This window comes from Xenopus tropicalis, chromosome 5, assembly GCF_000004195.4.
Source record: "Xenopus tropicalis strain Nigerian chromosome 5, UCB_Xtro_10.0, whole genome shotgun sequence".
Taxonomy (NCBI): Eukaryota; Metazoa; Chordata; class Amphibia; order Anura; family Pipidae; genus Xenopus; species Xenopus tropicalis.
The window spans coordinates 65001461-65029108 of NC_030681.2; the positions used below are offsets into that span (position 1 = coordinate 65001461).

Sequence of the window (27648 nt, forward strand, 5' to 3'; positions counted from 1 at the left end):
TGGTGATATGTTATTAGTTTCTCTATCAGCAAGGCTTCACATACACAGATTAGAATTGCTCTCATGATAAACTATAACAAAAACAAAACCAATCTGTAATTTGCAAAAAGTACATCTGGAACAAAATCTGGAAATGAGGTCTGTAAAATGTGAAGATAAACTTTTCTCCTCAAATTGAATTGGGCTGAAATCTAACTGTTTATCACATGAAAACTGTATTAAAGTCTATGAGAAAAAACTGGACCTTAAATCAGGGGAAAGTTTTCTCTCCTCAAATTGAATCTCACCTATAAGTTTTCAAGTGTTAAACCATAAGATGTTTTCTCATTGATTTTATTCATAAAACATAAAATACTTTAAGGTTTTCACGTATGGGCACAGGAAAAAAAAATCTGCTGCTGCTGCTGCTGCTGCACATTGGCTCCTGCCTCTCTGTGCGTTCCCAGAAAGCTTCTTCTCTGTCAGGCATGCACAAAAGGCTCTCCTTTTCAACTACCTGTAGTCGAAGAGATGAGGAGAGCTAAACAGGAAGCAGGAGGGGGCTTTACACTGTACCAGGAAGAAGACGAAAGGAGCTGGTGATTTCAAATCAATTTCAAGTCAGAAACCAGATCAGACTGAATGCAGGGGACTAAGGTATGTTATTCTGGGGGTTGCTTAGAGTCATTTTAAAGATAGAAAAATAATGGTTTACTTCTTCTTTAAGGGCAGGCCCTGGACAGGCAATCTGTGTTTTTTGGCAAATGTCAAAGGCACTGCTGTAAGATGCCACAGTCACTATTTTTGGACTGGTGGGGGCTATGTCAGCCTCTGTGTACTAAAAATTCCAGGGCTTAGTTTGAATCCAAAACCAGACCTGGTTAAGGGCTCTGCTTGTCAAACACAATATAACCATAAACCATCTACACAAAATAAATAAAGACACACCACTCCAAAAAACTTAAAAAAATAACATCATGGCCTTTATTGTAACTGAAAAATGTGGGACCCACTACAATGCATATAAATATTAACATCATCACAGCCCTTTAAAAACCTTTCACCTGTTAGACCCATGTTTTTCTTGACCTGGGGATTGCTCACACAGTGCCCATAATTACAGGGGCCCTCCAGTGGTTGCCCCACAGATGAGCTTCACCTATCTTGTTTTCACTGGCCTTATGGAAGAAAATCATGGGCAAGTGTACTTCCAGTGGTTGCCCTTAATGACCCTATGGGCCTGCTAATTCCAGTGTAAACAAACACTTCCAACCCAAAACAGAATGGAGGGAACACTCAGGCAATGTCCCCACTCAAGCCATTACCTCTGAAAGAAATAATTTACCATATTAGACAAGTGCACTAAATGCCTCTTTTAGAAGTTCAGGAAGTCTGAGACCTTGTTTACACAGTGTTGTGCTCCAGTAAAAGACCAAGTTGTTTGCTAACTAAAGGTGGCCCTAAACAGGCAGATTTAAGCTATGCATAAAGTATCAGTCTGGTGGTTGAGGTAACTTTTTTCTTATCTGCTAAGGGAACTCCTAGCTTGTGTTGATCCCCAAGCTTTTTTACTTGTGAGCCACTCTCAGAAAAAGGTTGGACTAGGCCACCGGGAAAAAACCTGGTGGGCATCGGCGGCCCAGACCTGACTACTGTTGGTATTCCCCGGCCACCGGTGTCCCTTCCCTGATGTGTTTCACTTACGTGCACTCAGGGGAGTACATTGGGCGGGTATCAGTGGGGAGGTTAGGGGGCGCGCAGTGGCCCTGCACCCCCCAGTCTGACCCTGGTAAAAAGTGTTGGTGAGCCACACAAGCATGAAAAAAGGGAATTTTCTGAATGAAGTTTCCAAGTATTACCCATGTTTCTACAGCAGCACTCCAGTTTCTTCCCAATTCCCATGACCAATCAGCAGGTTGTTTGATCCTGTTGAGTCTGACCCTAATGTCTAAAGGTGGCCATGAACCTTAGGCTGATGGTCATTGGAGCAAGTTAGTCACCCGCGATATAACTCTGCTACCATGGGCGACTAACCGCTTCAAAATGCCTGTATTTTCCTCCTGCAGGCAACTTCACGCTACTTCAGAAAGCTGAAACAATGTGTAGGCCTTTCCACCTATGACTCCTACTGTTGCTGGTGGACAGGAATTTTGGAGCAGTTGGTTGCCTGTGGTAGCAGAGATCTATCCCGGATGACTAACTTGCTCCATGGGCCAGCGGCCTAAAGTGCATGGCCACATTTAGACATTAGGGTCAGTTTCATAAGGATCAAATAACATGCTGGAAATAAACTGGAGTGCTGTAGAAATATGAGTACTACATGGAAACTCCAGATCTATTGCAGACGACTAACTTGCTCTGTGGGCCACCACAAATCTGCTTGTTTGGCAAGGTCGCCAAATTAATGGGTCTTTGCTTGATATGGTCATCTTGTGCTGGACTATATTAGGCTGATCCGATTGTTTAGCCCTCAGGCCTAACAACTGGATCATAAAAGGTGGCAATTCAAGCTAGATCAGAGAGAGAGGATCACATTAACAAGCCAATACCTGTTCCTGCCCAGCTTTGGCCAGGTATCTATCGGATAGCTCAACTGACAGGAGGGCCCATACATCCTGTCTGAAAGAGCTTAAAGGAGAAGGAAAGGTAAAAACTAAGTAAGCTTTATCAGAAAGGTCTACGTAAATACAGCCATAAGCACTGACAGAAATGCTGCACTAAGTTCTCTGTCAAAAGAAACAGGATTTCTTGTCTCTTTGGTTTCCTGTGCCAGAGTCTGCGCAGCTCTCCCCTCTCTCCTGCTCCCCCCTCCCTCAAGAATGCTAATAACCCCCCCCCCCTTTAGGAACGTGTGATCTAAGACAATCAGCAGGAAGCTTCCACATAGCCTTACTAACTGAGCATGTACACTGGTCTTGGTGCAGGAGCGTGGCATTATGGGAATTTTCTTTACAGAGCTCAGCGTTTTTTTCCTATGAAGCTTCTGATCATCTGAACGGGAGAAATATGGGGAGACTTAAGGGCACTATTGAGAAAACTGAAGGTATGCCTGCAGCTTGAGCTTTATTAGTCTTTCCTTTAACTGTGCATAGTCCCCTTTACGATGTGACCTTAATAGGAAGAGTCAGTAACATAACTAACCTTTGCTCCCCACCCCCTCCAGATGCAATTTATTTTACCAGTGTGCAAAGAAAGCTGCTTTATTTATCCTTTTAGTTGTGTTTTTTTAATTATTTGTCTCACTAGTTTCTCTTTTCCCATGTTTTAAATGTTTTCTTTGTATTGTTTTTGTTAGTTTTTAGGGTTTATCTACTTTTAAAGCAACCCCATTCCAGGAAAGCCAACCTCCTCCTTCAAAAAAGAAAAAAAGCCAAAGGGATAGTAGAAAGGCCTGCCACTGATATTAGTAGTTGATGAGGATAAGTGGGACCCTAGCAACCCTAGCTGTAGAAACTCTTGATTATATAAAAAGACAAAAGTAGTTGAAACCCCATATTAGAAAATAACATTCCATTTCATGCTAAATGGTGAATTTTGCCATCTCCCCTGCCATTCCCCCCTGACATCCTCCCCTAAACGCATCAGGGGAGGACACCAGCAACCGGGGGAGCAGTAACAGGGATCGGGTCTGGGCTGCCAGGGCCCACAGGGTTTTTTCCCGGTATCCCGGCGGCCCAGTCTGACCATGAAGGTAGTGCCCCCCCCCCAAACTTTGGGTTTGTGTGGTTCACTGGCAGAATAAAAGGGGTAAGCTCCCCAGCCAAAAATGTTAGTGTGTGCAGTCTTCATTTCCTAGTTTATGTAAAATACTTATGTTGCCACCTGGCTGCTATTTCACCAGCTTAGAACCAAATATGATACTTAAAGGACATGGAAAGGCAAAGTCACTTGGGGGTGCCGAAATGTTAGGCACCCCCAAGTGACTTTAATCGCCTACCTTTTACCCCGGGCTGGTGCCCCTGTTGGGAGAGAACAGCACCAGCCCGGGGTAGCTGCCAGCGCTTCCTCATTCCTGTCTCGCTGCGTGCGCAGTAGAGTGAAAAGCCGAACTTTAACAGAGAAGTCGGCTTTTCACTCTACTGCGCATGTGCCTACCACATAATCACAGCTAAACCAAGCAGGATGGAGGAATCGCATCGCCCCAGGTAACCCAGGCTGGTGCTGTTTTGTCCTAACAGGGGCACCAGCCCGGGGTACAAGGTAGGCGATTAAAGTCACTTGGGGGTGCCTAACATTTCGGCACCCCCAAGTGACTTTGCCTTTCCACGTCCTTTAAGTATCATATTTGGTTCTAAGCTGGTGAAATAGCAGCCAGGTGGCAACATAAGTATTTTACATAAACTAGGAAATGAAGACTGCACACACTAACATTTTTGGCTGGGGAGCTTACCCCTTTTATTCTGCCAGTGAACCACACAAACCCAAAGTTTGGGGGGGGGGGCACTAACTTCATGGTCAGACTGGGCCGCCGGGATACCGGGAAAAACCCCCCAAGTGACTTTGCCTTTCCTTGTCCTTTAAGGGTTGATTCACTAAAGTGCGATAACGCTTATCGCATGGTTTTTTGCATTAAAATTGAAGCGCAAAAAAAACCTGCGTGATTCTCTAAAGTATTATCGAATGCGTTAAGTTGCATATCACGTGCGTTAAATAGTGTGCAACCGAATTCGTTCATTTTAACGCATTGTGTTAATTTGTGCGCAGAATTAATACTAACGCATGATTCACAAACACTTAGACGCGCTAAATATTGCATTAGTCTGTGTGAAAATTAACACCTACTTGGGGCAGGCTGTAATTATAGAAAAGTACAGTTCATGAGCTTTTGGCAACACAATAAGGACTTTGCAGTGTGATTTATGCAAGTATGTGTTGGCCCTAGAGTGATGCAGCCTCCAGTTTGCAGGGAAATGGTCATTTTCATTAAAGTAGTTTTACGAACGTAATGACGTGTATGGCTAATATGGCGTGTGTTTTTTCGCACACAGTGACAATTTGTGCGTGCTGCACTAATTAGCGCGTGTTGCGTCAAATACCGCACAAAAATATTCGCGACTTAACGCAAACAGCATCGCGTCTAAATTACCGCAAGTATCTTTTTAGAGAATCATGCGTTAAGATGAGAAATATTAGAGACAATAAAATTTTTAGCGCATGCTATAAATAGCACTCGTTTTAACGCACCTTAGTGAATTAGTCCTTTAATACCAATGCTATTAATATGGAAGATAGATTAATAGTAAGATCAGTTTTTCCAGTCACTATGCGTTTCCAGAAGAGGTGGCAACCCTGTGACCATTTCCATTAATTAGTCTGTGGTGTAGTCATATACACAGAGTACAGAGTACTAGTCGTCTGTAATAACAGCTGACTGAAGTGGGCAATATCAGGCAAAGAATATGATTAGTATGTTATCAGTTAGCCCCAGACACACGCTGCATTATTCTGCTCACATACACGGTGTTGCTATGTGCCTGCAGCGCCAGTTCCCTCCTCTCACACGGACGCGCTGGGGGATCCGATGACGTCACTGGCTGAGCACTCCTCTCCTCTCTTCCTCCTTGTAAGTTGGCTTCTGGGAAGCGGTGCCAGGAATAACCCTGTGTGTGCAGAGAACAGGAAGACTTCCTCGCTAAAGACAGGCCTTTTATTTACTTACTCAGAGTGAGAGAGAGGTGCCTCCAGCTGCTCGTCATACCTTCTCATAACACCTTGCTGTTTTGCGGAGGTCGGCAGTCTCACAAGGATCCACCTTGGAAAATGATTCATACATCAAAATGGTGAAAGGGAAATAAAAATATATGCTGACCCTGGCAAAGCGTTACACCAAGCGGCATTTGGAAGGACGCCTCTAAATTATACTGACAGCTCGAAGGGTCTCCGGGGGCTTCCCAGCTGGTCGTCTGCAGCACAAGGGCACAGGGCAGGACGGTCTGATGAGCCCCGCATACCAGGAATCCTGCGTTCGCTGGCATTGAGTTTCATCTAACGCCTGCACCTGCTACCAGTCCCACCTTATCTCCCTGTTTCCGTAGGAAGCTGCTTGGTGAGCACAGGAATACCCCCTGCCCAAACTGCTGCCCCCTCTCTGCATCTTCCTAGTGTACTCGTAAAGCCTCTGGCACCAAAGGTTTCGTAATCCCTGTTGTAGGATTAATCAGGTGCACTGTCTCCAATACTGTTTTGAACAGTCCTGACCAGGATTATCCTCTCAGCCACCCTCATTTCCCGCATTTTATCGCATTTCTGTTGTAATGCCAGCAGCCCTACCCTCTTCCATAGAATCGCATCACTGCTGGAATCAGTGAACGTGTGTGTGTGTGCTTTCCTTTGCACTCTCCTATCTACAGTCTGCACCCGGGATCCCCTCAGAACACCGCCCCTTTTCATCAGAGCCAGCTGCCTCCTCCTCCTCCTCCTGTGAACTCTCCCTTACCCTCTCCCCGTGTGCCTGCCCAAGCGCACTCATACACCATGCACTCTTATAGATCATGCACAGCAGCACGCTGACAGCCTTCACTTTCCTGCTCCCCACCTTCACTGCACCCATGCCTGCCCAGAGATCGGATGCCCTCTGAGTTGGATCCCCCCCTCTCCCTTTCTCCCCTGACACTGTCAGTTTCAGCAGATCTAATACTGGCAGCAAGCGAAAAAGAGCAACTTGTTACACTTGTATCGGTTTGTATTGGCGTTGTTGCCGTTTTGGAGAGACTGACAGAAAAGCAGAGGAAGAGGCTCTTTCAGGAAGGAAAGTGGAAAGGATCTGCTTGTTTTACATGTAATTGGTGTTACAGTTATTATCGGATTGATTTTTGTGTTGGACTGAGAGCTTCGGATCCGGTGAGTCACTGCAGTCTTCTTTCTCATCCATTTGCATGTAAAATTCGAGTCTGATTGAACTTCTTGTGTTTGGAATCTATTTCAAACTTGCACCCCCTTCTCTAGCCTCCTAAATTGGGGGAGGGAGGGCGGTGGTAAGATTTCCCAATCAATCTCACGACTTGCGTGAAAGGTGAACTATACTCAACGACACCCTGCAAACAACCACCCTCTACTGGCAGGGGAACATCATATGCTTTCCAGAAGCCACTACCTTCTATGACAGGAACATGACCTAGTAATTATAGGGGTGACAGACAATTAAGTGTGGCCGCAGTTCTGCTATAAGGCATACTAGTGGTTTCATTTGCTCAAACACCGTTTTGTTAGCCCACTGCTAGAATTATAATGTACATTTCTTTCCCAACCACTGATGCATATTTGACAGAATGTCATTCTTGTCATTAAAATTTGGTACAAGGCATGGATTCACCACCATCTGCCCTTTAATCCAAATTTTTTAAATCCCCAGGGAACAATTTGCCTCCCTAGATTACACATAGTAATCTAATGAGGACTGTTATTATCATGGGTGTTATTATATGGTTCTGGTAGGATGTTTAGTTTTGGGCCTCTACACTACCACAGTGAAAATGTTGTTTATTTTCACCCTGGGCTTGTAAACAATGGGTTAAAGCAGCTGTTCATGAACCCAAATGACAGGCATTTTCTGTATGAGTCAGGTTCTCATTTACATGAGCTAATGTGGCTATCATAATGTAACTGAGGCTCTCCAATTGTGACTTATGTCTCTATGCCATTATGACCTCCAACCACCTGTGAAAATGTTAAGGTTATAGACCCTTCTATTTCTGCCTGCCCAAATATCACTAACTAAGCTATACAGTATGATATGAAGTATCATATTTTATATTCATATTAATCATATTTAATTTATGTTGAGGTAAGCCATGTTATTATATTTCACAGCACAGCATGATCATTTCATTAAACACTATGACAATTGTTTAGTCACACACAAAAATCTTTCTTACTCCTTCCACTGCTTACCATACAAATTGAAGGAGGTGTTTTATTTAGCTTCTGTTGGTTGGGAAATGTGGGGAATACCCAGCTTGTAAATGTATGCAGATTAGGGGGAGGTTTGCGTAATATCCAAAGGAATTTACATGACTGCTAATGACAGGCAGTAAGGGAGAGGGGGGCAAAGATCAGCAACTGCCTAAGCTGAGTCTATTTAAGGTTTTTTTTAGTCTGTCCATTGGCAGGGAATGAATATTATATCTTGCCTTTGAGATGTGTTTGTAGTCTTCTCCTGGACACAGGAATACTCATGTATTTATTATGTTTATTTATTTCATAAGGGACAGGGTTATAGCCAGTCTGATTTGCACTGTTGACATACCCTGCTTTTTTCTTGAGTGCCTGGGTCTGTGAAAGTTCCATTCGCTATGTGAACAACATGGCTGGATGAGCATTTTAACTAGGCCTTTTGGTTAAAAATGCTATTGGCACTGCACATTCATATGTTTATTTTGTATGTGGGCACGTTTTTTCTCTCAGCCTGACATTGCATTTCTTACTAATGCATAGTTAGCTAAAAGTATATTCTGTTTACCTATATGTGACATTATTTTATTTAATGTACTTAATGTTGCTTTACTTTATTTCATTCATAAATTAGTAATCCACCTTAAATTGTTGATTGGATCTGCGAACAGTAATTATATATAGTGTAATAAGGCTATTTGCAGTGATAAAAATATTTTCAGTACATTTTAGAATACAGATAAGAGAGTTCCTCATAACAAGTAACATAAATGCATTTTTGTGATTATTTCAGGCATATAGAGATTAAAAACTGTACCTTCCATGAAGAGCTTGTAGTCAGTTCTCTATTATGTACTTTGCATACATTTTAACATGCATATCTCACAGTACATTTCATTACCACATATTTGTTGTGAACATGTTGTAAAAACAAAATAAGGGTCACTTTGCATTGTAATCGATGGATTTAAGACAGCAGAAAACTGGCTTTTTTACAATTTCCTATTTAATCAGCTACATGTTAGTTAGAAACATCATAACTTCAATCAACTTCGCACAATAATACATTATTTTAATTAGACTATATCCATAACTGAATTGTGCTTATTAACTAAAAGGCATTTGTAGAAATCTACTGCTTGTCTGTGTTACTGTGTGTGCCTGTATCTTCAGATGCTTGTGTGTTCGCTGGAGTGGGTGGAACGTTGGCCCGTTCCGGGAATGTTCCATGACGTGTAATAGTCAGAGGAAGGGGGTTAAGAAGGGGCTCTGCCTGCCATCAAACCAGATGTTCTCCCTCTCCTTCTGCCTCTTCTGTATTTGCAAAACATTGCCCTGCAGGGAGGGAATAACAATCTCTTTATTTTCTCTCTTATAATTATACAGCTCTAATATTATCAGTTATAGCTGTCCACTAAGCTGTAATACGGGCTTTCTCCCATGACAGGCTAGAAAGCCGAGCACAGAGTTTGTTATGCTTTGTCCCAGAGGGATTTCCTATCTGCTGCTAGGAGAGAAGTGCTGTCCTTGCTTGCTCAGGGGATCCTCCTCCAATTTGATGAATAAGTGGAAAATACCAGACTGTTTGGCTTGTTTTTTTTCCACATTTTTTCAACTTTTTCTGGACTAAGGAATACATACGCTAAAAGTAACAGTTCTCTGTTTCATGAAAGGTTTTTTGGCAGTCAAGACATAATTTCTAAAAGTATTTTTACTTAATTTATTATATGTGATGTATATATATATATATATATATATATGTGTGTGTGTGTGTGTGTAAACATTTATGTTTTAAACAAATATGGGGTTCCTGAGAGGCTTAAATATTTTTCTTATTTATTTAGTATTTTAGCGTTCGGTTTTCAATTTCTGGACCCATTATTTTGGTTTATACTAGTATTAATTTTGTGTTTTGTTTCTTCAAAATTCAATAGTTTTCTTAATGTTCAGAATCAAGCTGAGTTCACGTGGCAAGACAGGGAATAGAGTAGGTTCCTCTCTACAATTAGAAAACCAAAACACAATCTTTCTAATTTACTAGCAGATGTAAAGGCTGTTGGGCAGTTCTGTAGATGGCGGTCACTGCTTCAACTTTCCTCTACATGTTGTTATTTGTGGGTTTTGACATTGTTGCCAACGCATGCTGCTATTTTGTGCATGAGCCTAAGAACTCAACAGTGCCTTCCGATGAAGCAGATCAGATCCCTCTACAGAGGGTTACTATGAATGCTTGCCCAGAACTGTGCGTTGTGCACATTCATAAATTATTATATTAAAGGTCCTGCTGCACCTTTTTGAACTCTGCTGGAAAGGGGGTAAGTACAGGGATCAAATGCACCTTTGGTCTGGACGGTCTCCCTACCTTGCACATCATGGATAGGTAGGGGTGGGAGGTGAACCCCCTCCTATGTACCTCTTCCCACCTGCTCATCATGAATACAGTTCTGTTAAACTATGTTCATAGGGTGACCTTAGGTCGTGCATCCGCAAATGGAGTGCATATTTGATGCATTTAAACATGGAAATAAAACCCATTGTCTTGCAGCTAGTCCTGAACTATAACATGCAGTCAGAAACATGTGTAGGTTGTGGTTTATTGCCGATAAACCAAAGTTATTTTTAAGAATTAGTAGGTGATTCCTAACTCATCACCTTTGTCCCTGGCACCTACTAATATTTAGATAATCACTGATACTGCTGTCCGTGCAATTTGGAGGAAATTGCAGATGATCTCTAACATTACACATCTGTCCACCTCTACTTCCTGTAAGTAATGGAGATTTTGTTTTAATGTCTTTATTTGCACCAAAAAGATACAGACAAATTAGAATGAAACATGCCAATAAGAAATGTTATTTTTGCAGATTCAGTTTGCGATGCAAGGATCTAGCAATTTATACATGTTATTTAAGGCCCAAATAAATTGTGAACAATAGATAAATGAATTTTATATCCAACATTATTCAGGGAAAGCTAAAGGGCACTGGCATCCTATGTTATATGAATTAGAGAGAGTCCAAAGTAGGGCAACAAAAATACTAGTAGTATTTTTACAGTGAGAGCTATGAAGTTGTGGAATTCTCTCCCGGAATCAGTTTTACCGACAGATGTATTATATAGTTTCAAGAAGGAGTTAGATGGCTTTTTAGGAAATACAGGGTTACTCAAAATATCCCTCAGTACATATTCCATCCAAGGACTGGCCCCTTTGCCATCTTGGAGTCAAGAAGGAATTTTTCCCCCCTGAGGAAAATTGGAGAAGCTTCAGTTTTTGCCTTCCTCTGGAACAGCTAGCAGTTAGGCAGGTTTTAAAATAGACTTTAAACCCTATGGACGTCTCTTTTTCAACCTATGTTACTATGTTAAGGTGAAGACAAGTAGGTACTGGAATTCTAAGAACATCTTATACATTTAACAGAAATGGTTACTGGCGCCCCAGTCACCCACATGTGCCGCCTTCTTCTCCTAACCGTTATAACTCTCTAAAGGCCATTTGCTCCTTTACTCCCCTTTTACCTGCTGTTGACACCCTCTACAAACTTCAAATTTTCCCTACCCTCTTGGTTCCTATGTTTCATTATGGCGCTTGCTTTTCTGCTGGCCCCTGCCTTAAAGACGTAAATCTGTATTCCCTCACTTGCTAAAAAGCCATCCAACCTCTTCTTGAAGCTATCTAATGTATCAGCCAGTACGACTGATTCAGGGAGGGAATTCCACAACTTCAAAGCTCTCACAGTAAAAAATCCTTTCCAAATATTTAAACAGAATCTCCTTTCTACTAAACGGAGTGGGTGCCATTGTGTCAGTTGGAAGGTCCTACTGGTAAATAAAGCATTAGAGAGGTTATTATATGATCCCCTTATATATTTATACATAGTTATCATATCACCTATATATTTATACATAGTTATCAAGCACCTCTTCTCCACTATAAACAAACCTAACTTGGCCAGTCTTCCTCATAACTGAGACTTTCCATACCCTGTACCAGCTAAGCTGCCCTTCTCTGGACCTCTCTAATTCAATAATGTCCCATTTGAGCACTGGAGATCAAAACTGAACAGCATATTCTAGATGGGGTCTTAAACAGCACTCTGTAAAGGGGAAGAATAACACCCTCCTCTTGTGAATCTATGCCCCTTTTAATACAACTCAAAACAGTGTTTACCCCTGCAGCTGCTGCCTGGCATTACTTGCTGCAGCCGAGTTTATTATCTACAAGGACTCCAAGGTCCTTCTCCATTATGAATTTGCCTAGTGCAGTCCCATTAAAGGTACAAGTAGCTTGCATATTTTTACATCCCTGGTGCATGACCTTACATTTATCCACATTAAATCTCATCTGCCACTTAGCTGCCCAGATTGCCAGTTGGTCAAGATCCTGCTGCAAGGATGCTATAAGGAAATGACTGGGCTGCAGAGTTTTGTGTCATCTGCAAACACTGATACATTACTTATAATACCCTCCCCTTATTTTATAACAAGTTAAACAAAAGTGGACCCAGTACAGAACCCTGAGGGACCCCACTAAGAACCTTACTCCAAGTAGAGAATGTACCATTAACAACCACCCTCTGTACTCGTAGCCAGTTTCCTATCCATGTTCAAATGACTTCACTAAGACCAATAGACCTAAGTTTAGAATGCAGTCATTTGTGGGGAACAGTACCAAATGGTTTGGCAAATCCAATAAGGATCACATCAACTGCACCCCCTGTCCAGCTTCTTACTAACCTCATCATAAATAGCAATTAAATTTGTCTGCCATGACCTGTCCTTCATAAATCAGCCATGCTGATTACTGCTCATAATGCCATTCTCCAGAACATGGAAGGCCCATCAAGCAGTTAAGGCCCCTTGGACTGACTCGGCAGCTTACGAAACGAGCGGGCTGGCCGACCGATATCTGGCCTGAAATTGGGCAGAGATCGATCGGCCAGGTTAAAAGATTGTCGGATCGGGGGCCGCATCGGCTCGTTGATGCGGTCCCCGAACCGACTTCCCCATTGCCGCCTACATAATCCGGTCGTTTGGCCCCAGGGCCAAACGATCAGATTATTATTTTTTTTTAACTTCAAGCTTCCAGATATCCCCCACCCGTAGGTAATCTTATATCTCATTTGTGTTGAAAAAATGACTAGTTCTTAACAGAATATAAAAAGTTTCTCTAACTTACCAAGTACCTGTATATGATTAGATAAAATAATTTCTTTATGCCTGATATAAAAATGAATTTACTGGATATTTTAGGATTCTGTGAGAAGTAATTTTAACAACTATTCTTGATGAGGCTCTACTCTTCTTATAGATTCACAGTGAAATCATGCAACTACTGCATCATACTTTTTGACAGTTTGGCTACAGGGGTTTGTGTCCTGTTAAAATCTTTGGTATTCCTTCTAAGCAAAGAGCTGACCATACATGCATTGATGTAATTGTACGAAACTACGTTTTGTATAATTTTCAAGCCATGTGGGGCTCTGTTATCGCCTCTATAATTTTCGTACCATCAGTTGTTTAGTCTGGCAGGTTAAAAAATTAATGTCAGCTAAAGATAAAATCTGTGCATGTATTGCGTTACTGACAATATCCTTGGGTGACCTGCAATGCAGTTCCAGGACATCACCTTAGTACATTTGTTGTCTGGCAATTATTTTATGTTCAGAACATCCTCCAATTTGTTACTTTAGGACTTTATCCTACAATTCCAAAATCAATGATATTTTGAGATATGTAATGCTATCTTTGCAGAATAAACCTGTGGCATTGTTTTAATGAGTATGTATAGAAGTGCACTGAACATAAAATTGGTTATATTGTAACCTTTGTGATCATGGTTTTTTCCCCTCTAACGCTAAAAGTATATTTCCACATCTTATATTTTCTAAAAGGGCTGCTTTAGAAAATTCATTGCCATTTAGCATGATGTTGTAATGGGCATCAGCAGGAAATTTTCCAGCAGGGACAAAGCTGATAACCAAAAGAATTACTTTAGCATGTAATTGTTTTCTTGGACTAAGTATATGCTAAGTCTATTAGCTGTTAATTTCATATATGAGGAGTTTTGAAGGAATTTCATTTTTTTGGCAAAGAATCTGGTAAATAGTGGTACTGTCAGAGTGTCTAAATAATAAAATACTGCCTAACACGTTAATTCATGAGATTTTTAACCTGCCTAACTGCTAGTTGATCCAGAGGAAGGCAAAAAAAAACATCTGAAGCCTCTCTAAGTTGCTACAAAGGGGAAAAAATTCCTTCCTGACCTTACATTTATTCACATTAAATCTCATCTGCCATTTAGCCACCCAGATTGCTAGTTTGTCAAGATCCTGATGCAAAGATTTTATTGGTCTGCAGAGTTTTGTGTCATCTGCAAACACTGAAACATTCCTTATAATACACTTCCCTAAGTCATTAATAAACAAATTAAACAAAAGTGGACCCAGTACAGAACCCTGAGGGACCCCACTAAGAACCCTACTCCAAGTAAAGAATGTACTATTAACAACCACCCTCTGTACCTGATCCTGTAGCCAGTTTCCTATCCATGTGCAAATTACTTCACTAAGACCAATAGACCTTAGTTTAGAAAGCAGTTGTACAAATAATAGTTTAGAATAGAAACAGACAGCAGAACTTGCTATAAAGACTTTCAGTTAGCAGGAAAACATTCTACAGATTCAAAGCTTAAAAACCAAAATAATCCAAACTGACAGTATAGAACATTGGATAAGTAAAGAGAAGTAGGGCAATAAAAGTTATTCTTACTGCACCACCAATGATTACCAAACATGTAAATCACTGAAGCAACAGACTTAAATGTGCAACATTAAACAGGTAAGGTCCTCATTAAGTACAGGTATGGGATCCCTTATCCGGAAACCCATTATCCAGAAAGCTCCGAATTACGGAAAGCCCGTCTCCCATAGACTTAATTTTATTTAAATAATTTAGAATTTTAAAACTGATTTCCTTTTTCCCTGTAGTAATAAAACCTTGTAATTGATCCCAACTAAGATATAAATAATCCTTATTGGATGCAAAACAATCCTATTGGGTTTAATTGATGTTTTATTTATTTTTTAGTAGACTTTAGGTATGGAGATCCAAATTACGGAAAGACCCCTTATCCGGAATACCCTTGGTCCCGAGTATTCTGGATAATGGGTCCTATACCTGTACTAAAAAATATATATGTATTTATAAATAAATATATGTACAAGTCCAAAGTACAGCACTCAGCAGGTCTTGATAAAAGGCCTAATGGCATATTTTTCTTCACAACATGTGACAAGGGAGAGGTCACTGGTTTGCTATATCATCTATCTATCTATCTATCTATCATCAATCTATCTAGAAGTCTATAGCAGATATATAGTTAGTTATAGATATATAGTGATTGGCCATTCTATGTATTACATATAGTCATACCACATTTAAAAATGTTGGAGTACATAGAGAACATCAGTACAACATATACATCAAGAAGTTATTTAAATTTCAACACCCTGTATATACAGTAAACCTTTATTAAGTGCACAGTCTCATAAGCAAAATGTGATTTATCCAAATTGGAACCAATATGAGGTCCAGAAATCTACAATATGGGTTATATGAAAAAAAGGCAATAATAGCAACTGTTGGGCCTGATTTGGACCATTTTGGTGAGGGCCTCCTATATCCTGGCCTATATCTGGCCTCCATGCATTTTGTAAAAATGGACCCACAAGAGAGCATTGGCAAGAATTTCATGACTCAAGCCATGCACAGACTTTATTATTAGTGATTCCCTGGTGTAGGTTTTTTTTTTTATTTTGTTCAAATAATTCAAAAAACTTGCTTATATTTTTCGTAGGACAAACTTCATTGACTTCTTCATTAGCTCACATTTGCAGCAACAATTTGAATTTAAACACTGATAAATCAGCCCCTGTGTGTCAGTTTTCTATCGCTGTAGTTGGCTGTTGGGAATAGTATGTGTGTGTGTGTGTGTATATATAATATATATATATATATATACTGTATATAAACACTCCAGGGTCTTTGCTTAAAAATTTGACTTTCATTTTTTGGCGTTACTGTTCCTTTAAACTATTGACTATCCATTCCCTTCACATATACAAGTATTTCTAGTCCTGCAATTTTTTTTTACTTAATTAGTTATCAGTGAGAGTTAGGCTAGGTTCACAGTGGGCATTGTGTTCCCTGTAACAGAGGAACACGACGCAGTGGAACTGCCGCACCTTAACTGTGCGTTACAAATCCCTTAAAAGGATACTGCCATGGGAAAACATATTTTTTTCAAAACACATCAGTTTATAGAGCTTCTCCAGCAGAATCCTGCATTGAAGTCCAAACAGATTTTGTAATATTAAATTTTGAAATTTGGCTACATGTGGCTAGCCATATTCTTCATTTCCCAGGGTTCTACAGCCTGTGCTCTGATATAAGCTTCAGTCACACTTTACTGCTGAGCTGCAAGTTGTTCCACACCTCAAGAAGGATATTAATGAGCTAAGAGAGTACAGAGACATGCAACTAAACTGGTAAAGGGGATGTAAGAGTTAAACTATGAGGTTAGACTATCATGATTGGGTTGTTTTCTCTGAAAAAAAAAAAAAAGGCGCTTGCGAGGGGACATACTCTTTACAAGTATGTTAGAGGGATTATGACAAATAGGAGATAGGCCACCCCTTTATATTAGAGTAACAGAACTTTCATTTGAAGCAGCGTAAACAACTCAAATTTTTAAAGATTTCCATACCTTATATGAAAGTTTACGGAGCATCACACTCTGTTCACAGGTAGCCATGCTCCACACATATTTCATGCAGTCCCAGATACAACAACAAAAGCAGATTGCATTTCATTTTTTATTCTCAAACAAATACACACAGACAGGACAGAGTTACAAAATCAGTTGCAAGGTCACAGTTTCCTAAAGTTGACTGCAGATTCATGCTCTAAAATGTGTTTAATTGTTGAAGAATTCCAGGAGTTGTAGTACAGAAACATCTTGGGACCTCTTAAGAAACAGAGCTTTACTCAAACATGAAGCAGTTCCTTCACAGATAGTTAAGTGGCATACTATTGTTTTAAAGTGACAAGTCATGTGGCTGTTTTTAGGGTTAAGGCATTCATAGCTAAAGGTGGCCATACACGAGGCGATTTCGCTCGTTGTGCGATGAACGATTATATCGACAAACGATCGTATGGCGATCGAGTTCCCATACGATATGCCATCCACGGGCAACGATAATTCCGGAAAGATTTCGTCGCATCATTATCGTAAAATACGTACGATCGTACATCTACGTACGATCGAATGTCTTTGACTTCCGCTGCTGGCAATCGTGACATGCGCAGAGAACAATCGTTGAAAGACAAATGTCTGACACTCACACCAACTGGCAGATTTTATCGTTAAACTACCAAAATTTTTAAACCTGGCCGATCGATTTTGGGGACGATAATGTCGGCTCGTTTAGTGGGCCGACGATCGTTCGTTCACCACCAACTATACGATAACTTAACGATTCCATCGGATCGTTCGGGAATCGGTCGTTTGTAAGTAAAAAATCGGTCCGTGTATGGCCACCTTAAGACTTGACTGGTTTGTATAACTATTTAAACAGTATTACATTGTTAGTAGAACGTAAGCTGGGATATTATTTGTGGCATGAGCTGTATGAGTAAATCACCAAAGAACCATTGTGGCTAATTTATAAAATAGGTGGTGAACCATCTTTATGCTTGTGGCTCAGACAAAGACCTTAAATCAGAATTGTTGTACAAAAGTAAATCTCTTTGTATGTGTGTGTTTTGTTTTTTTTTTATTTCTATTCAAAAGTCATCCGTAGGGAATTTCATGCTGGGCTGTTGAATATAACACACTGTTGTGGCTGATTTGGACTTGACTGAAATTCTTAAAGGAGGGCTATAGCTTAAATAAAGAAGTAAAACAGAAATGTTGTACATTATGTTTTGGCTACTGTAGCAGCCCAAGGCAACCACAGCCATTTAGCAGTGTTGATCTGTGCCTCTAAAGGCTTCCCGGTAAATCCTCATCTTGTTTCCTGCTGATTCATTGCACATGCTCTGTACTGCTGTCGGTTACTGAGCTTAGGGCCCAATGCACAATATAATATGCAGTTAGCATCAGAATTTAATAATATGTGTTTATATGATTGACAAACCTCATTTTTTGCTTGAAAGCTTAGCTTCTCAAGTACTGTTTAAAGATGGTGAGCTCCTATGACAACTTTGAATGACAGAAACATTACTACTACAAGGATGCTAAACCTCTAGGCTGGTGAAATAAGTTCATTATATAAATTATGGTATTTCTAGCCATATTATTTTTTTAGTTTTCCTTTAAGGGCAAAATATTTTCAAAATCTATATACGGTAGCTTTCAAATGGGGGTCACTGCTCCCAGCAGCCAAAAACTGTTTGTATTGTTATTCCTAGTTTTTATACCTTATTTTTCAACTTTGGTCCTCTCCTGTTCATATACAGTATCAGTCCCTCTTTCAAACCACTACCTGGTAATTTGGTTACTAGCAACCAGATAACTTATTGAACTCCAAACTGGAGTGATGCTGAACAAAAAGTAAAAGTACAAAAAATAAAAAACAAAGACCAACTGCAAATTGTCTCAGAATATTACTCTCTACATTATACTAAAAGCTAACTAAAAGGTGGAAAACCTCTTAAATGGAGACAAAACAATCTTTTTTTTGTTTTTTTGTTAGTAGACTTAAGGTATGGTGATCTAAATTATAGCACAATCTGTTATTAGGAAAACCCTAGCATTATGGATAACAGGTCCCATACATGTATAATAAAGCAGAGCATAGAGACCTAACCAACCATGTTGGGTCAAAGGATAGGAAATCCCACTTTAAATGCTTATATCCATATACAGGTATAGGCATATGTCCTCCAGAAAGCTCTGAATTATGGGTAGACCCATCATTTTCCCCTAGACTCCATTTTAAGCAAATAATTACATTTTTTTAAATCCCAACTATAATATAATGTATCTATATTTAAGGCAAAAAAAATCCTGTTGGGTTTATTTAATGTTTAAGTGTTTTTAAAGGCAGACTTAAGGTATGGAAATCCAAATTACAGGTCCCATACCTTTATAATTAATAGGGGTCGCAAAGCCTGTTCCACCTGTTTTCAGAAAATGGTTTTAAAACACCCCAGTGCTCAATTTACTTGCTTAAACTTTTGGAAGTTTTTTCAGCAGATTTTATTTAAATGTTATTTTACTATTATAAATATGCCACTGAGTAACATGAATAAAGTTGTGAGTAAGTGGAAACATGATTTAGTTTAGTTTTTGAGAATACACAGTCATTTTTACAGATGCATCAAAAGCTTTTTTCCCGTTTGATGTGACTCCGTGTACTTTCTTGTCATAAACATTCTGTCTGTGCATTAACTAGATAGCATTATAGCAGAGCATAGCTAATAAAATTGTCACTTGCAAAAGAGAGATGCCATAACAGAGTAGAGTAGCAGAGAAAGAGAATTTGCAATTATTATTATTATTATTTTTTTTTTTAAGAAACTAAACCGTAGTGGTGCTTTTTATTTTGAAAGCTAAATGTAACTTATGAAAATATTCCCTTATGACATTATAACACACAGAGATTATTATACATTAAAGGCATTCACACCATTATAATGTCCATAAATAATGGGAGTTATGCTTTTCCCATCTAACTAGGATGTCACCTGAGCTTCTAATGACCAAAAGCTATTCAGTGACTTTCTAGGGCATTGCAGTTTATAATAGGGTAAGCATCATCTATGATTCTCTTAGGACAGATAAATGGTTCCTATATAATAACCAGTGTTTTATGAGGGAAAATATTCATTGTTTACTTCTTGTTTTACCCTTAACTGAAAAGTATTTCCTTCTGTGACATATGAAGTAAAAATAATATCAAAGAAAAAAAGTATTTCAGGAATCCTTGGTTTAAGCTAACATAATACTGTTGTTTAGCTTTGCCAATGATCTGAAATAAACAAAGTAAAGTAAAAGATAAAGATAATGAAAAGAATTTTTAGCTATGGATACAGAAGTTTGCTGTTTTTTCCCCTGGTTTTCTTAGACATTACATACCAACACTACCTATTATAAAGTGACGCACATACCGTAAAAACCCCAAGTTGTCCAACCAGTTCAGCCTGAAGGCACTCTTTAAAGCCAGGGCCTTAAAAATGAATAGAAAATTTTAAAACAAAGCTAGTTTTGTAAACCTTTCACCAATCTTTAACATAACTTAAGAAGTACTTCGTAAAACAAAAACCTGGTACACACTAATTTTTATCCACTCTTCATATTATCTTCCAACTGCCACTCCACGTAGAGGTGGAGCATATGGCATAAGAATTAACTGTACCTCTGAGAAGGTGTTAAACAAAAGTGCAGGTTAGTTTCCACTTATTGTCAAGGAAGTGATAGAAGTGGATATTGGTAGGCTTTTGTAACCTGGAAGAGTCTGTGATCACAAAAGGACCTTTTTTTCACTTGTGAAATATGAAGTTGGGAGATTTTCTATCTATTATTTTATTGTTTGCTATCGGGGTTTCTTTGCGTCAATGATATAGCTGTGCAGATATTAAATAACTGGCAGCAAAGATAAATAGAATGTGTTACAACATTTCTGCCTATAATATCACACTATTTCCCTTGTCATTATTTTATTACCATGTACATACAGTGGCTTGCAAAAGTATTCGGCCCCCTTGAACTTTTCCACATTTTGTCACATTACAGCCACAAACATGAATCAATTTTATTGGAATTCACGTGAAAGACCAATACAAAGTGGTGTACACGTGAGAAGTGGAAAGAAAACCATACATGATTCCAAACATTTTTTACAAATAAATAACTGCAAAGTGGGGTGTATGTAATTATTCAGCCCCCTGAGTCAATACTTTGTAGAACCACCTTTTGCTGCAATTACAGCTGCCAGTCTTTTAGGGTATGTCTCTACCAGCTTTGCACATCTAGAGACTGAAATCCTTGCCGATTCTTCTTTGCAAAACAGCTCCAGCTCAGTCAGATTAGATGGACAGCGTTTGTGAACAGCAGTTTTCAGATCTTGCCACAAATTCTCGATTGGATTTAGATCTGGACTTTGACTGGGCCATTCTAACAGATGGAGATGTTTTGTTTTAAACCATTCCATTGTTGCCCTGGCTTTATGTTTAGGGTCGTTGTCCTGCTGGGAGGTGAACCTCCGCCCCAGTCTCAAGTCTTTTGCAGACTCCAAGAGGTTTTCTTCCAAGATTGCCCTGTATTTGGCTTCATCCATCTTCCCATCAACTCTGACCAGCTTCCCTGTCCCTGCTGAAGAGAAGCACCCCCAGAGCATGATGCTGCCACCACCATATTTGACAGTGGGGATGGTGTGTTCAGAGTGATTTGCAGTGTTAGTTTTCCGCCACACATAGCGTTTTGCATTTTGGCCAAAAAGTTCCATTTTGGTCTCATCTGACCAGAGCACCTTCTTCCACATGTTTGCTGTGTCCCCCACATGGCTTGTGGCAAACTGCAAACAGGACTTCTTATGGTTTTCTGTTAACAATGGCTTTCTTCTTGCCACTCTTCCATAAAAGCCAACTTTGTGCAGTGCACGACTAATAGTTGTCCTATGGACAGATTCCCCCACCTGTAGATCTCTGCAGCTCGTTCAGAGTCACCATGGGCCTCTTGGCTGCATTTCTGATCAGCGCTCTCCTTGTTCGGCCTGTGAGTTTAGGTGGACCGCCTTGTCTTGGTAGGTTTACAGTTGTGCCATACTCCTTCCATTTCTGAATAATCGCTTGAACAGTGCTCCATTGGATGTTCAAGGCTTTGGAAATCTTTTTGTAGCCTAAGCCTTCTTTAAATTTCTCAATAACTTTATCCCTGACCTGTCTGATGTGTTCTTTGGACTTCATGGTGTTGTTGCTCCCAATATTCTCTTAGACAACCTCTGAGGCCGTCACAGAGCAGCTGTATTTGTACCGACATTAGATTACACACAGGTGCACTCTATTTAGTCATTAGCACTCATCAGGCAATGTCTATGGGCAACTGACTGCACTCAGACCAAAGGGGGCTGAATAATTACGCACACCCCACTTATTTATTTGTAAAAAATGTTTGGAATCATGTATGATTTTCGTTCCACTTCTCACGTGTACACCACTTTGTATTGGTCTTTCACGTGGAATTCCAATAAAATTGATTCATGTTTGTGGCTTTAATGTGACAAAATGTGGAAAAGTTCAAGGGGGCCGAATACTTTTGAAAGCCACTGTATAGCTTACTTAAAGGTTATCTCTAAAGAGGACACAAACTGAAATCCATGATCCCTATTAAAATATATGCCTGTTTCCAATATGCTTTTATTAAAAATTCAGCACCATTTTTAATAAAAAAAAATTGTCTTTATTTACATTGCATTGCTTCTTCTCCCTTATTCCTAATGCAGATATACTAGCAGTTGAAAGCCGCAGAACTGAAAGAATCCGTAGCACTCTGAAATCCCTATCGCAGGAAAGCATCATGCATGTCTGTTACTTGCTTGAAATAGGTAGGAGTCTCAGAAACCGTCACGCATGATGTTTTCTTGTGCTCTGGGACTAGGAGCACCGCTGGTCAGCTGGTGGCTGCTTGTAAATATAACATTTTTAAATAAAGAATATTTTTTAATGGGGAATGCATTGGGGATTTGAGTTTTCATTCTTCGACATGTAAAGGATATCCGTGTTTATAAATGGGAAAATTGTCAATCTAATTTTATTGGCTGCATCATATGTGTCACAAGAAAGGTGTCTGACTAGCCCACCAGGTAAACACCCAGTGGGCCCTCTTGCTTCTAACTATTTAGCCTGTTTTATGGCCATTCCCTATTTCTGTATGGGAACAAGAAAGCTTGATAGATGGAAGAATAGAGTATAGTATGTAGAGAAAAGAGACAAGGATAATAAAGCGTTTGATGGAGGAGGGGAGGAATTAAAGTTTCAAGACTGGACCCATGGTTCAGGGTTTTCTGGTGGGCCCCTGCCATCTCAGTCTGACACTGCACAAGATCCATGATGTTTTTTACTTTACTGGATTGTTTACTGGATTGCTTAGTAAGCCCCAAAAAACCTACACTGTAAATTGTATAAAAGTAGATTAAAGAACTTTTTTAGGGTACATTTACTAAAGAGACTTATTGATCTCAATAACTGAAAAACATGAATGGAATGGCAACATTACAACTGAATAGGGTTGCCACCTAGCCATTACTTTGGCAATCTAGTTGGTAAAACTCTTGCCAAGGCTGTCACGAAAAGCACTCAGTCTCTGTAAAAATGTCAGTTGAAGATCATCCATCAATCCATCGCTGTGCTCCTGTGTCCTATGCATGCCATGTAGCAATGCGTCTATCGCACATTACTTTATAGTCTTTGCGCAAATGCAGTTTGTCCGTACAGGTATAGGATCTCTTATCTGGAAACCTGTTATCCAGAAAGTTCCAAATTACAGAAAGGCCTTCTCCCATAGACTCCATTATAAGCAAATAATTCTAATTTTTAAAAATTATTTCCTTTTTCTTTGTAACAATAAAAGAGTATCTTGTACTTGATCCAAACTAAGATAATTAATCCTTAAAGGGGATTTTAGGCACCCCCAAGTGACTTTAATTGCTTACCTTTTCCCCCGGCTGGTGCCCCTGTTAGGAGAAAACTTCGGCTTCTCACTCTACTGCGCATGCGCGCGAAGAAAGAGGAGATGTTCGCAGCTACCCTGTGCTGGTGTGGTTCTCTCCTAACAGGGGCACCAGCCCGGGGTTAAAAGGTAATGATTAAAGTCACTTGGGGTACCTAACATTTTGGCACACCCAAGTGACTTAGCCTTTCCTTCTCCATTAATGGAGGCAAAACAAGCCTATTGGGTTTATTCAATATTTAAATGATTTTTAGTAGACTTATTTTATGGAGTTATGGAGATCCAAAGTACAGAATGATCCCTTATCTGGAAAACCCCAGGTCCCGAGCATTCTGGATAACAGGTCCCTTACCTGTATTTTAAAATCTATGAATGTGCACATTGTTTTGCGCATGTGTGAAAACCTAATATATATAAGGATAATGGGTTTATTGAAAGTTCTTACCCCAAAAAAAAGATCAATGTCAAAACTTAAAGTCTAAACTTTAAAAAATTTCCAGCTGTATTCCTTAATAGAGAGGCAAGGAAGCAGGAAGTGCTACAGTTGCATTATATAGTCTGCAATTTCAATTATGAAATGCTCAGACATGTTCTTTCAAAATGAATATGGACATTGAATGGAATCCAAGGTTGTGTTTAGCAGACAAGAAAATTTTGGTGTGTAATGATTTTGTGATGATGAAGGATGATGTTGATTTATAGAGCTGTAAAAGAATTATAATATGGTACAAAAAGACCAAGATCAAGAAATTTCTCTGTATGCTCTTTGTGCTTTTTCCCTCTGTAAAATGAGTATTAGGTGATAAGCGAACCTGTCCTTTTTTTTGCCAAAAAATTTGCAAACCAGCAAAAATGATGCACGTCAAAAAAATTTGTTTGTGCAAACTAATTTGTCCACAGTGAATTTTGCGCCTGTTTTGCGAAACAATGCCTGGTAGTTGCACTAGAACTGATTCACATCAATAATCTCTTTTTCTTAACGTTAAATTTTCAGCTATCTTGTATAAAAAATGCAACTATAAACCCCAATACTGTTTCTTGTAAAATCTAAAAATAAAAGGCCATATTGTAATTTCAGTTGACTAAAAACTGCTTTTTACAATGTTCAATATATTCAGTGCTCTTCTTTCTGTGTAGAAGAATAGCCAACAATCTGGTGAGCATAGTCAACATTATGATCATTTTTTTGCACTCCCCTTTGTTTTTTTTGTAAGTTTCTTTTTGGTGTGGCACGGAACATCCTCATACTGAAAGCCTTTTATTTATTTTTTCAGGTTTCAGTGTTACTATGCTGACGTCAGCTTTTCATTAGCCCAAGGCTGAGTCAATTTACACTTCCAAGTACTTTGAGTTACACATAAGTATGGTACATGCCTCCTACAGCACACCTTGGGTGCTTTCACACACCTTGTTTCCAAGTTCTTGCCTGCTGACATCAGCGTGTGAAGCTTTGCCTGTCAAAGGATGAGAGAAACGAGAAAACCTACTAATAGCTTGTTAAAAGTTTATTTTCACTTAACAAGGTGCAGTAGAATTGCAGTGCATTAGTCTCCAATTTCCATTCTAAAACATTCAATCATGGTTAAATTCTTGTGCAATGAATACAGTATATGAACATTGAATTCAGTACTAGGGCTTTATTAGGAAACAAGGATAGACAAGCTGGTGTCCACCGATGATGTGATGAGGAGCAATATTGGATATCCATGGAACTGTAAAAGTGATGTTTACATTTGTCTGTTATGCACTAGTTTTGTTTAAGAAAAGGTAAAAACTAAGTAAGCTTTATCAGAAAGGTCTATGTAAATACAGCCTTAAGCACTCACAGAAAAGCTTCACTGAGTCTTTTATCAAATGAAACACAGGATTTATTGTCTTATTTTTAGTAAACATGTTCTTTCGGTATCTGACTTCCTCTCTCAGAAAAATCCTTCATTCCTTGGGGCCAGAGTCTGCGCAGCTCTCTCCTTTTTCCCTTCTCCTGCTAAGAATTCATAAAACTCACTCCCCCACCCTTATGAATGTGTAATATGAGCTATCAGCCTCTAGATCTACAGCAGGAAGCTATGAACCCAAGCTAAAATGGCAGCTGCAATCTTAAACAAACAGAGAAAGCGTTTAGGGCTCTTTACTCAGGTGTGATAAAGAATTCTGCAGAATAAATATAGTGTTCTAGGTGGCACTAATGGGGCAAATCTATTGGCAGTAAAATGCCAAAATGACTTTCCTTCACATCTAATGTAAAAAGGCTACTTTTGCACCAGGCAGGAGTACAGGAGTAGGTGAATACAATCACTCGGGGATGCCTAACATTTTGGCACCCCCCCAGAGATTTTACCTTTTCTTCTCCTTTAAGCCAAAAGCCTGCCAGGGCCATTGAAGAATGCAGAAATGGAAGACAATGGCTTTGTGGTGCATGCTCAAAAGTACCCAGCACAGTTTTCTGTCAACAGGAGCCTTTTCACCAAATCTCTGTATTTCTTCTGTAAATAAGGCGCCAGGACTAGATGGGTGCATCCTTGGGTACTTAGAGAGCTTCGTTCAGTTTAAGCCAGAGCTTTCTTTCTGATTTTCTCAGACTCAGACGCTTAGAGAAGCTTAGAAAGGGTTGAACTTGATGGACGTGTGTCTAAGCTGCTGTGGCACTATGTAGGCTTATTCCCAACATCTTTAGTGTGCAACAGTTTTGTTTTTATAATACAGGTATGGGATCCCTTATCTGGAAACTCGTTATCCAGAAAGTTTAGAATTACGGAAAGAATCTCCCATAGACTCCATTATAAGCAAATAATTCCAATTTTTAAAAAAGGATATCCTTTTTCTCTGAAATAATTAAACAGTACCTTGTACTTGATCCCAACTAAGATATAATTAATCCTAACTGGAGGCAAAACAATCCTATTGGTTTTATTCAACATTTAAATGAGTTTTAGCAAATTTAAATTATAGAGATCCAAATTACAAAATGATCTCTTATCCAGAAAATCCCAGGTCCTGAGCATTCTGGATAACAGGTCCCATACCTGTACCTGAAACAGGTCTGCATTGTGCTAAGTTGTGAAACATTCTGAAAATGAAATCTCTTGTCCTAAACATTTGTACATAGCAGACAGATACGTGTTATTTATATTTATTATTAAAAGAAAATCTTTGGACATTTCTCTACTTTTCAATTTAAAGGATGCATCGCCATAATTCCTCTTTATAGTTAATATTTCCATCACACCAGTGAAGTAATGTGTTGAAAAGTTGCCCTGACTTGTTTAACATATACATATTAACAGTTTACATATTTCATTCTGGGTTTCTTTCGCCTATTAGAATACAAATATTCAATAAACTGGTTCTCTGACTAATTTCAGTATTTACTAGATGAATTATCAGATATCAAACTGGGTAATCCTGAAGAGTTCCCTTTATGTGTGTGTGTGTAGAAGGCGGTGAACTTGACATCTGAGCGCTGTTTGTCTTTGCACATGGAACCATTTTGTAGTAAAACATTTTTCTGAGCTTTATTGCAGGTGTTTGCGTTCCCAAATAGATGTCACCCTTTTTGGACAAAAATACTGGTCTTGCTATTAATAAGAATATTGGCATTAAGCATTTTCCCCAGTCAGGCCAGTAAAATACCAGCCAGGTGGCAACCCTACTTCCCATGCTGTTTATAGAATTGACACATTTTCCTAGTGCTTTAGAGAAATTATTCATCATTTACATCAGTCCCTGTCCCAGAGGGTCTTACACTCTAAGGTACCTATCGCATTCACAAACACTATGGTCAATTTGGTCAGAAGGCAATTAACTTAGCTGTATGAGAGATTTGCTGATGACTTGCATATGGCTGGTTCGCACTCTTTTGGACCTTCTCATGGCCAGTGGAAAGAAGATGTGTCTTATTCAAATGCCATTCAGCTAAAACATATGCAGCTGAATAACACCTTATTATTATTAATAATAATAATAATAATAAAATATATATATATATATATATATATATCTGATTGTGGGTATTTTGTGGTTCCCTAGAATTGTCTATTCAAGTTAGTAAT

General features: G+C 39.3%; 1 protein-coding gene across 2 annotated transcripts in view; it reads left to right on the forward strand.

Moving 5' to 3' along the window:
* Positions 1-5729: 5729 nt before the first annotated feature.
* The window catches only part of hivep2 (human immunodeficiency virus type I enhancer binding protein 2), a 192398-nt gene continuing 170479 nt past the window's right edge, over positions 5730-27648 (forward strand). For both annotated transcript variants that reach the window (XM_012963691.3, XM_004914605.4), the window contains exon 1: positions 5730-6819. The gene's annotated coding sequence lies outside the window, so the exon portion shown is untranslated. The remainder of the gene's footprint in view (positions 6820-27648) is intronic.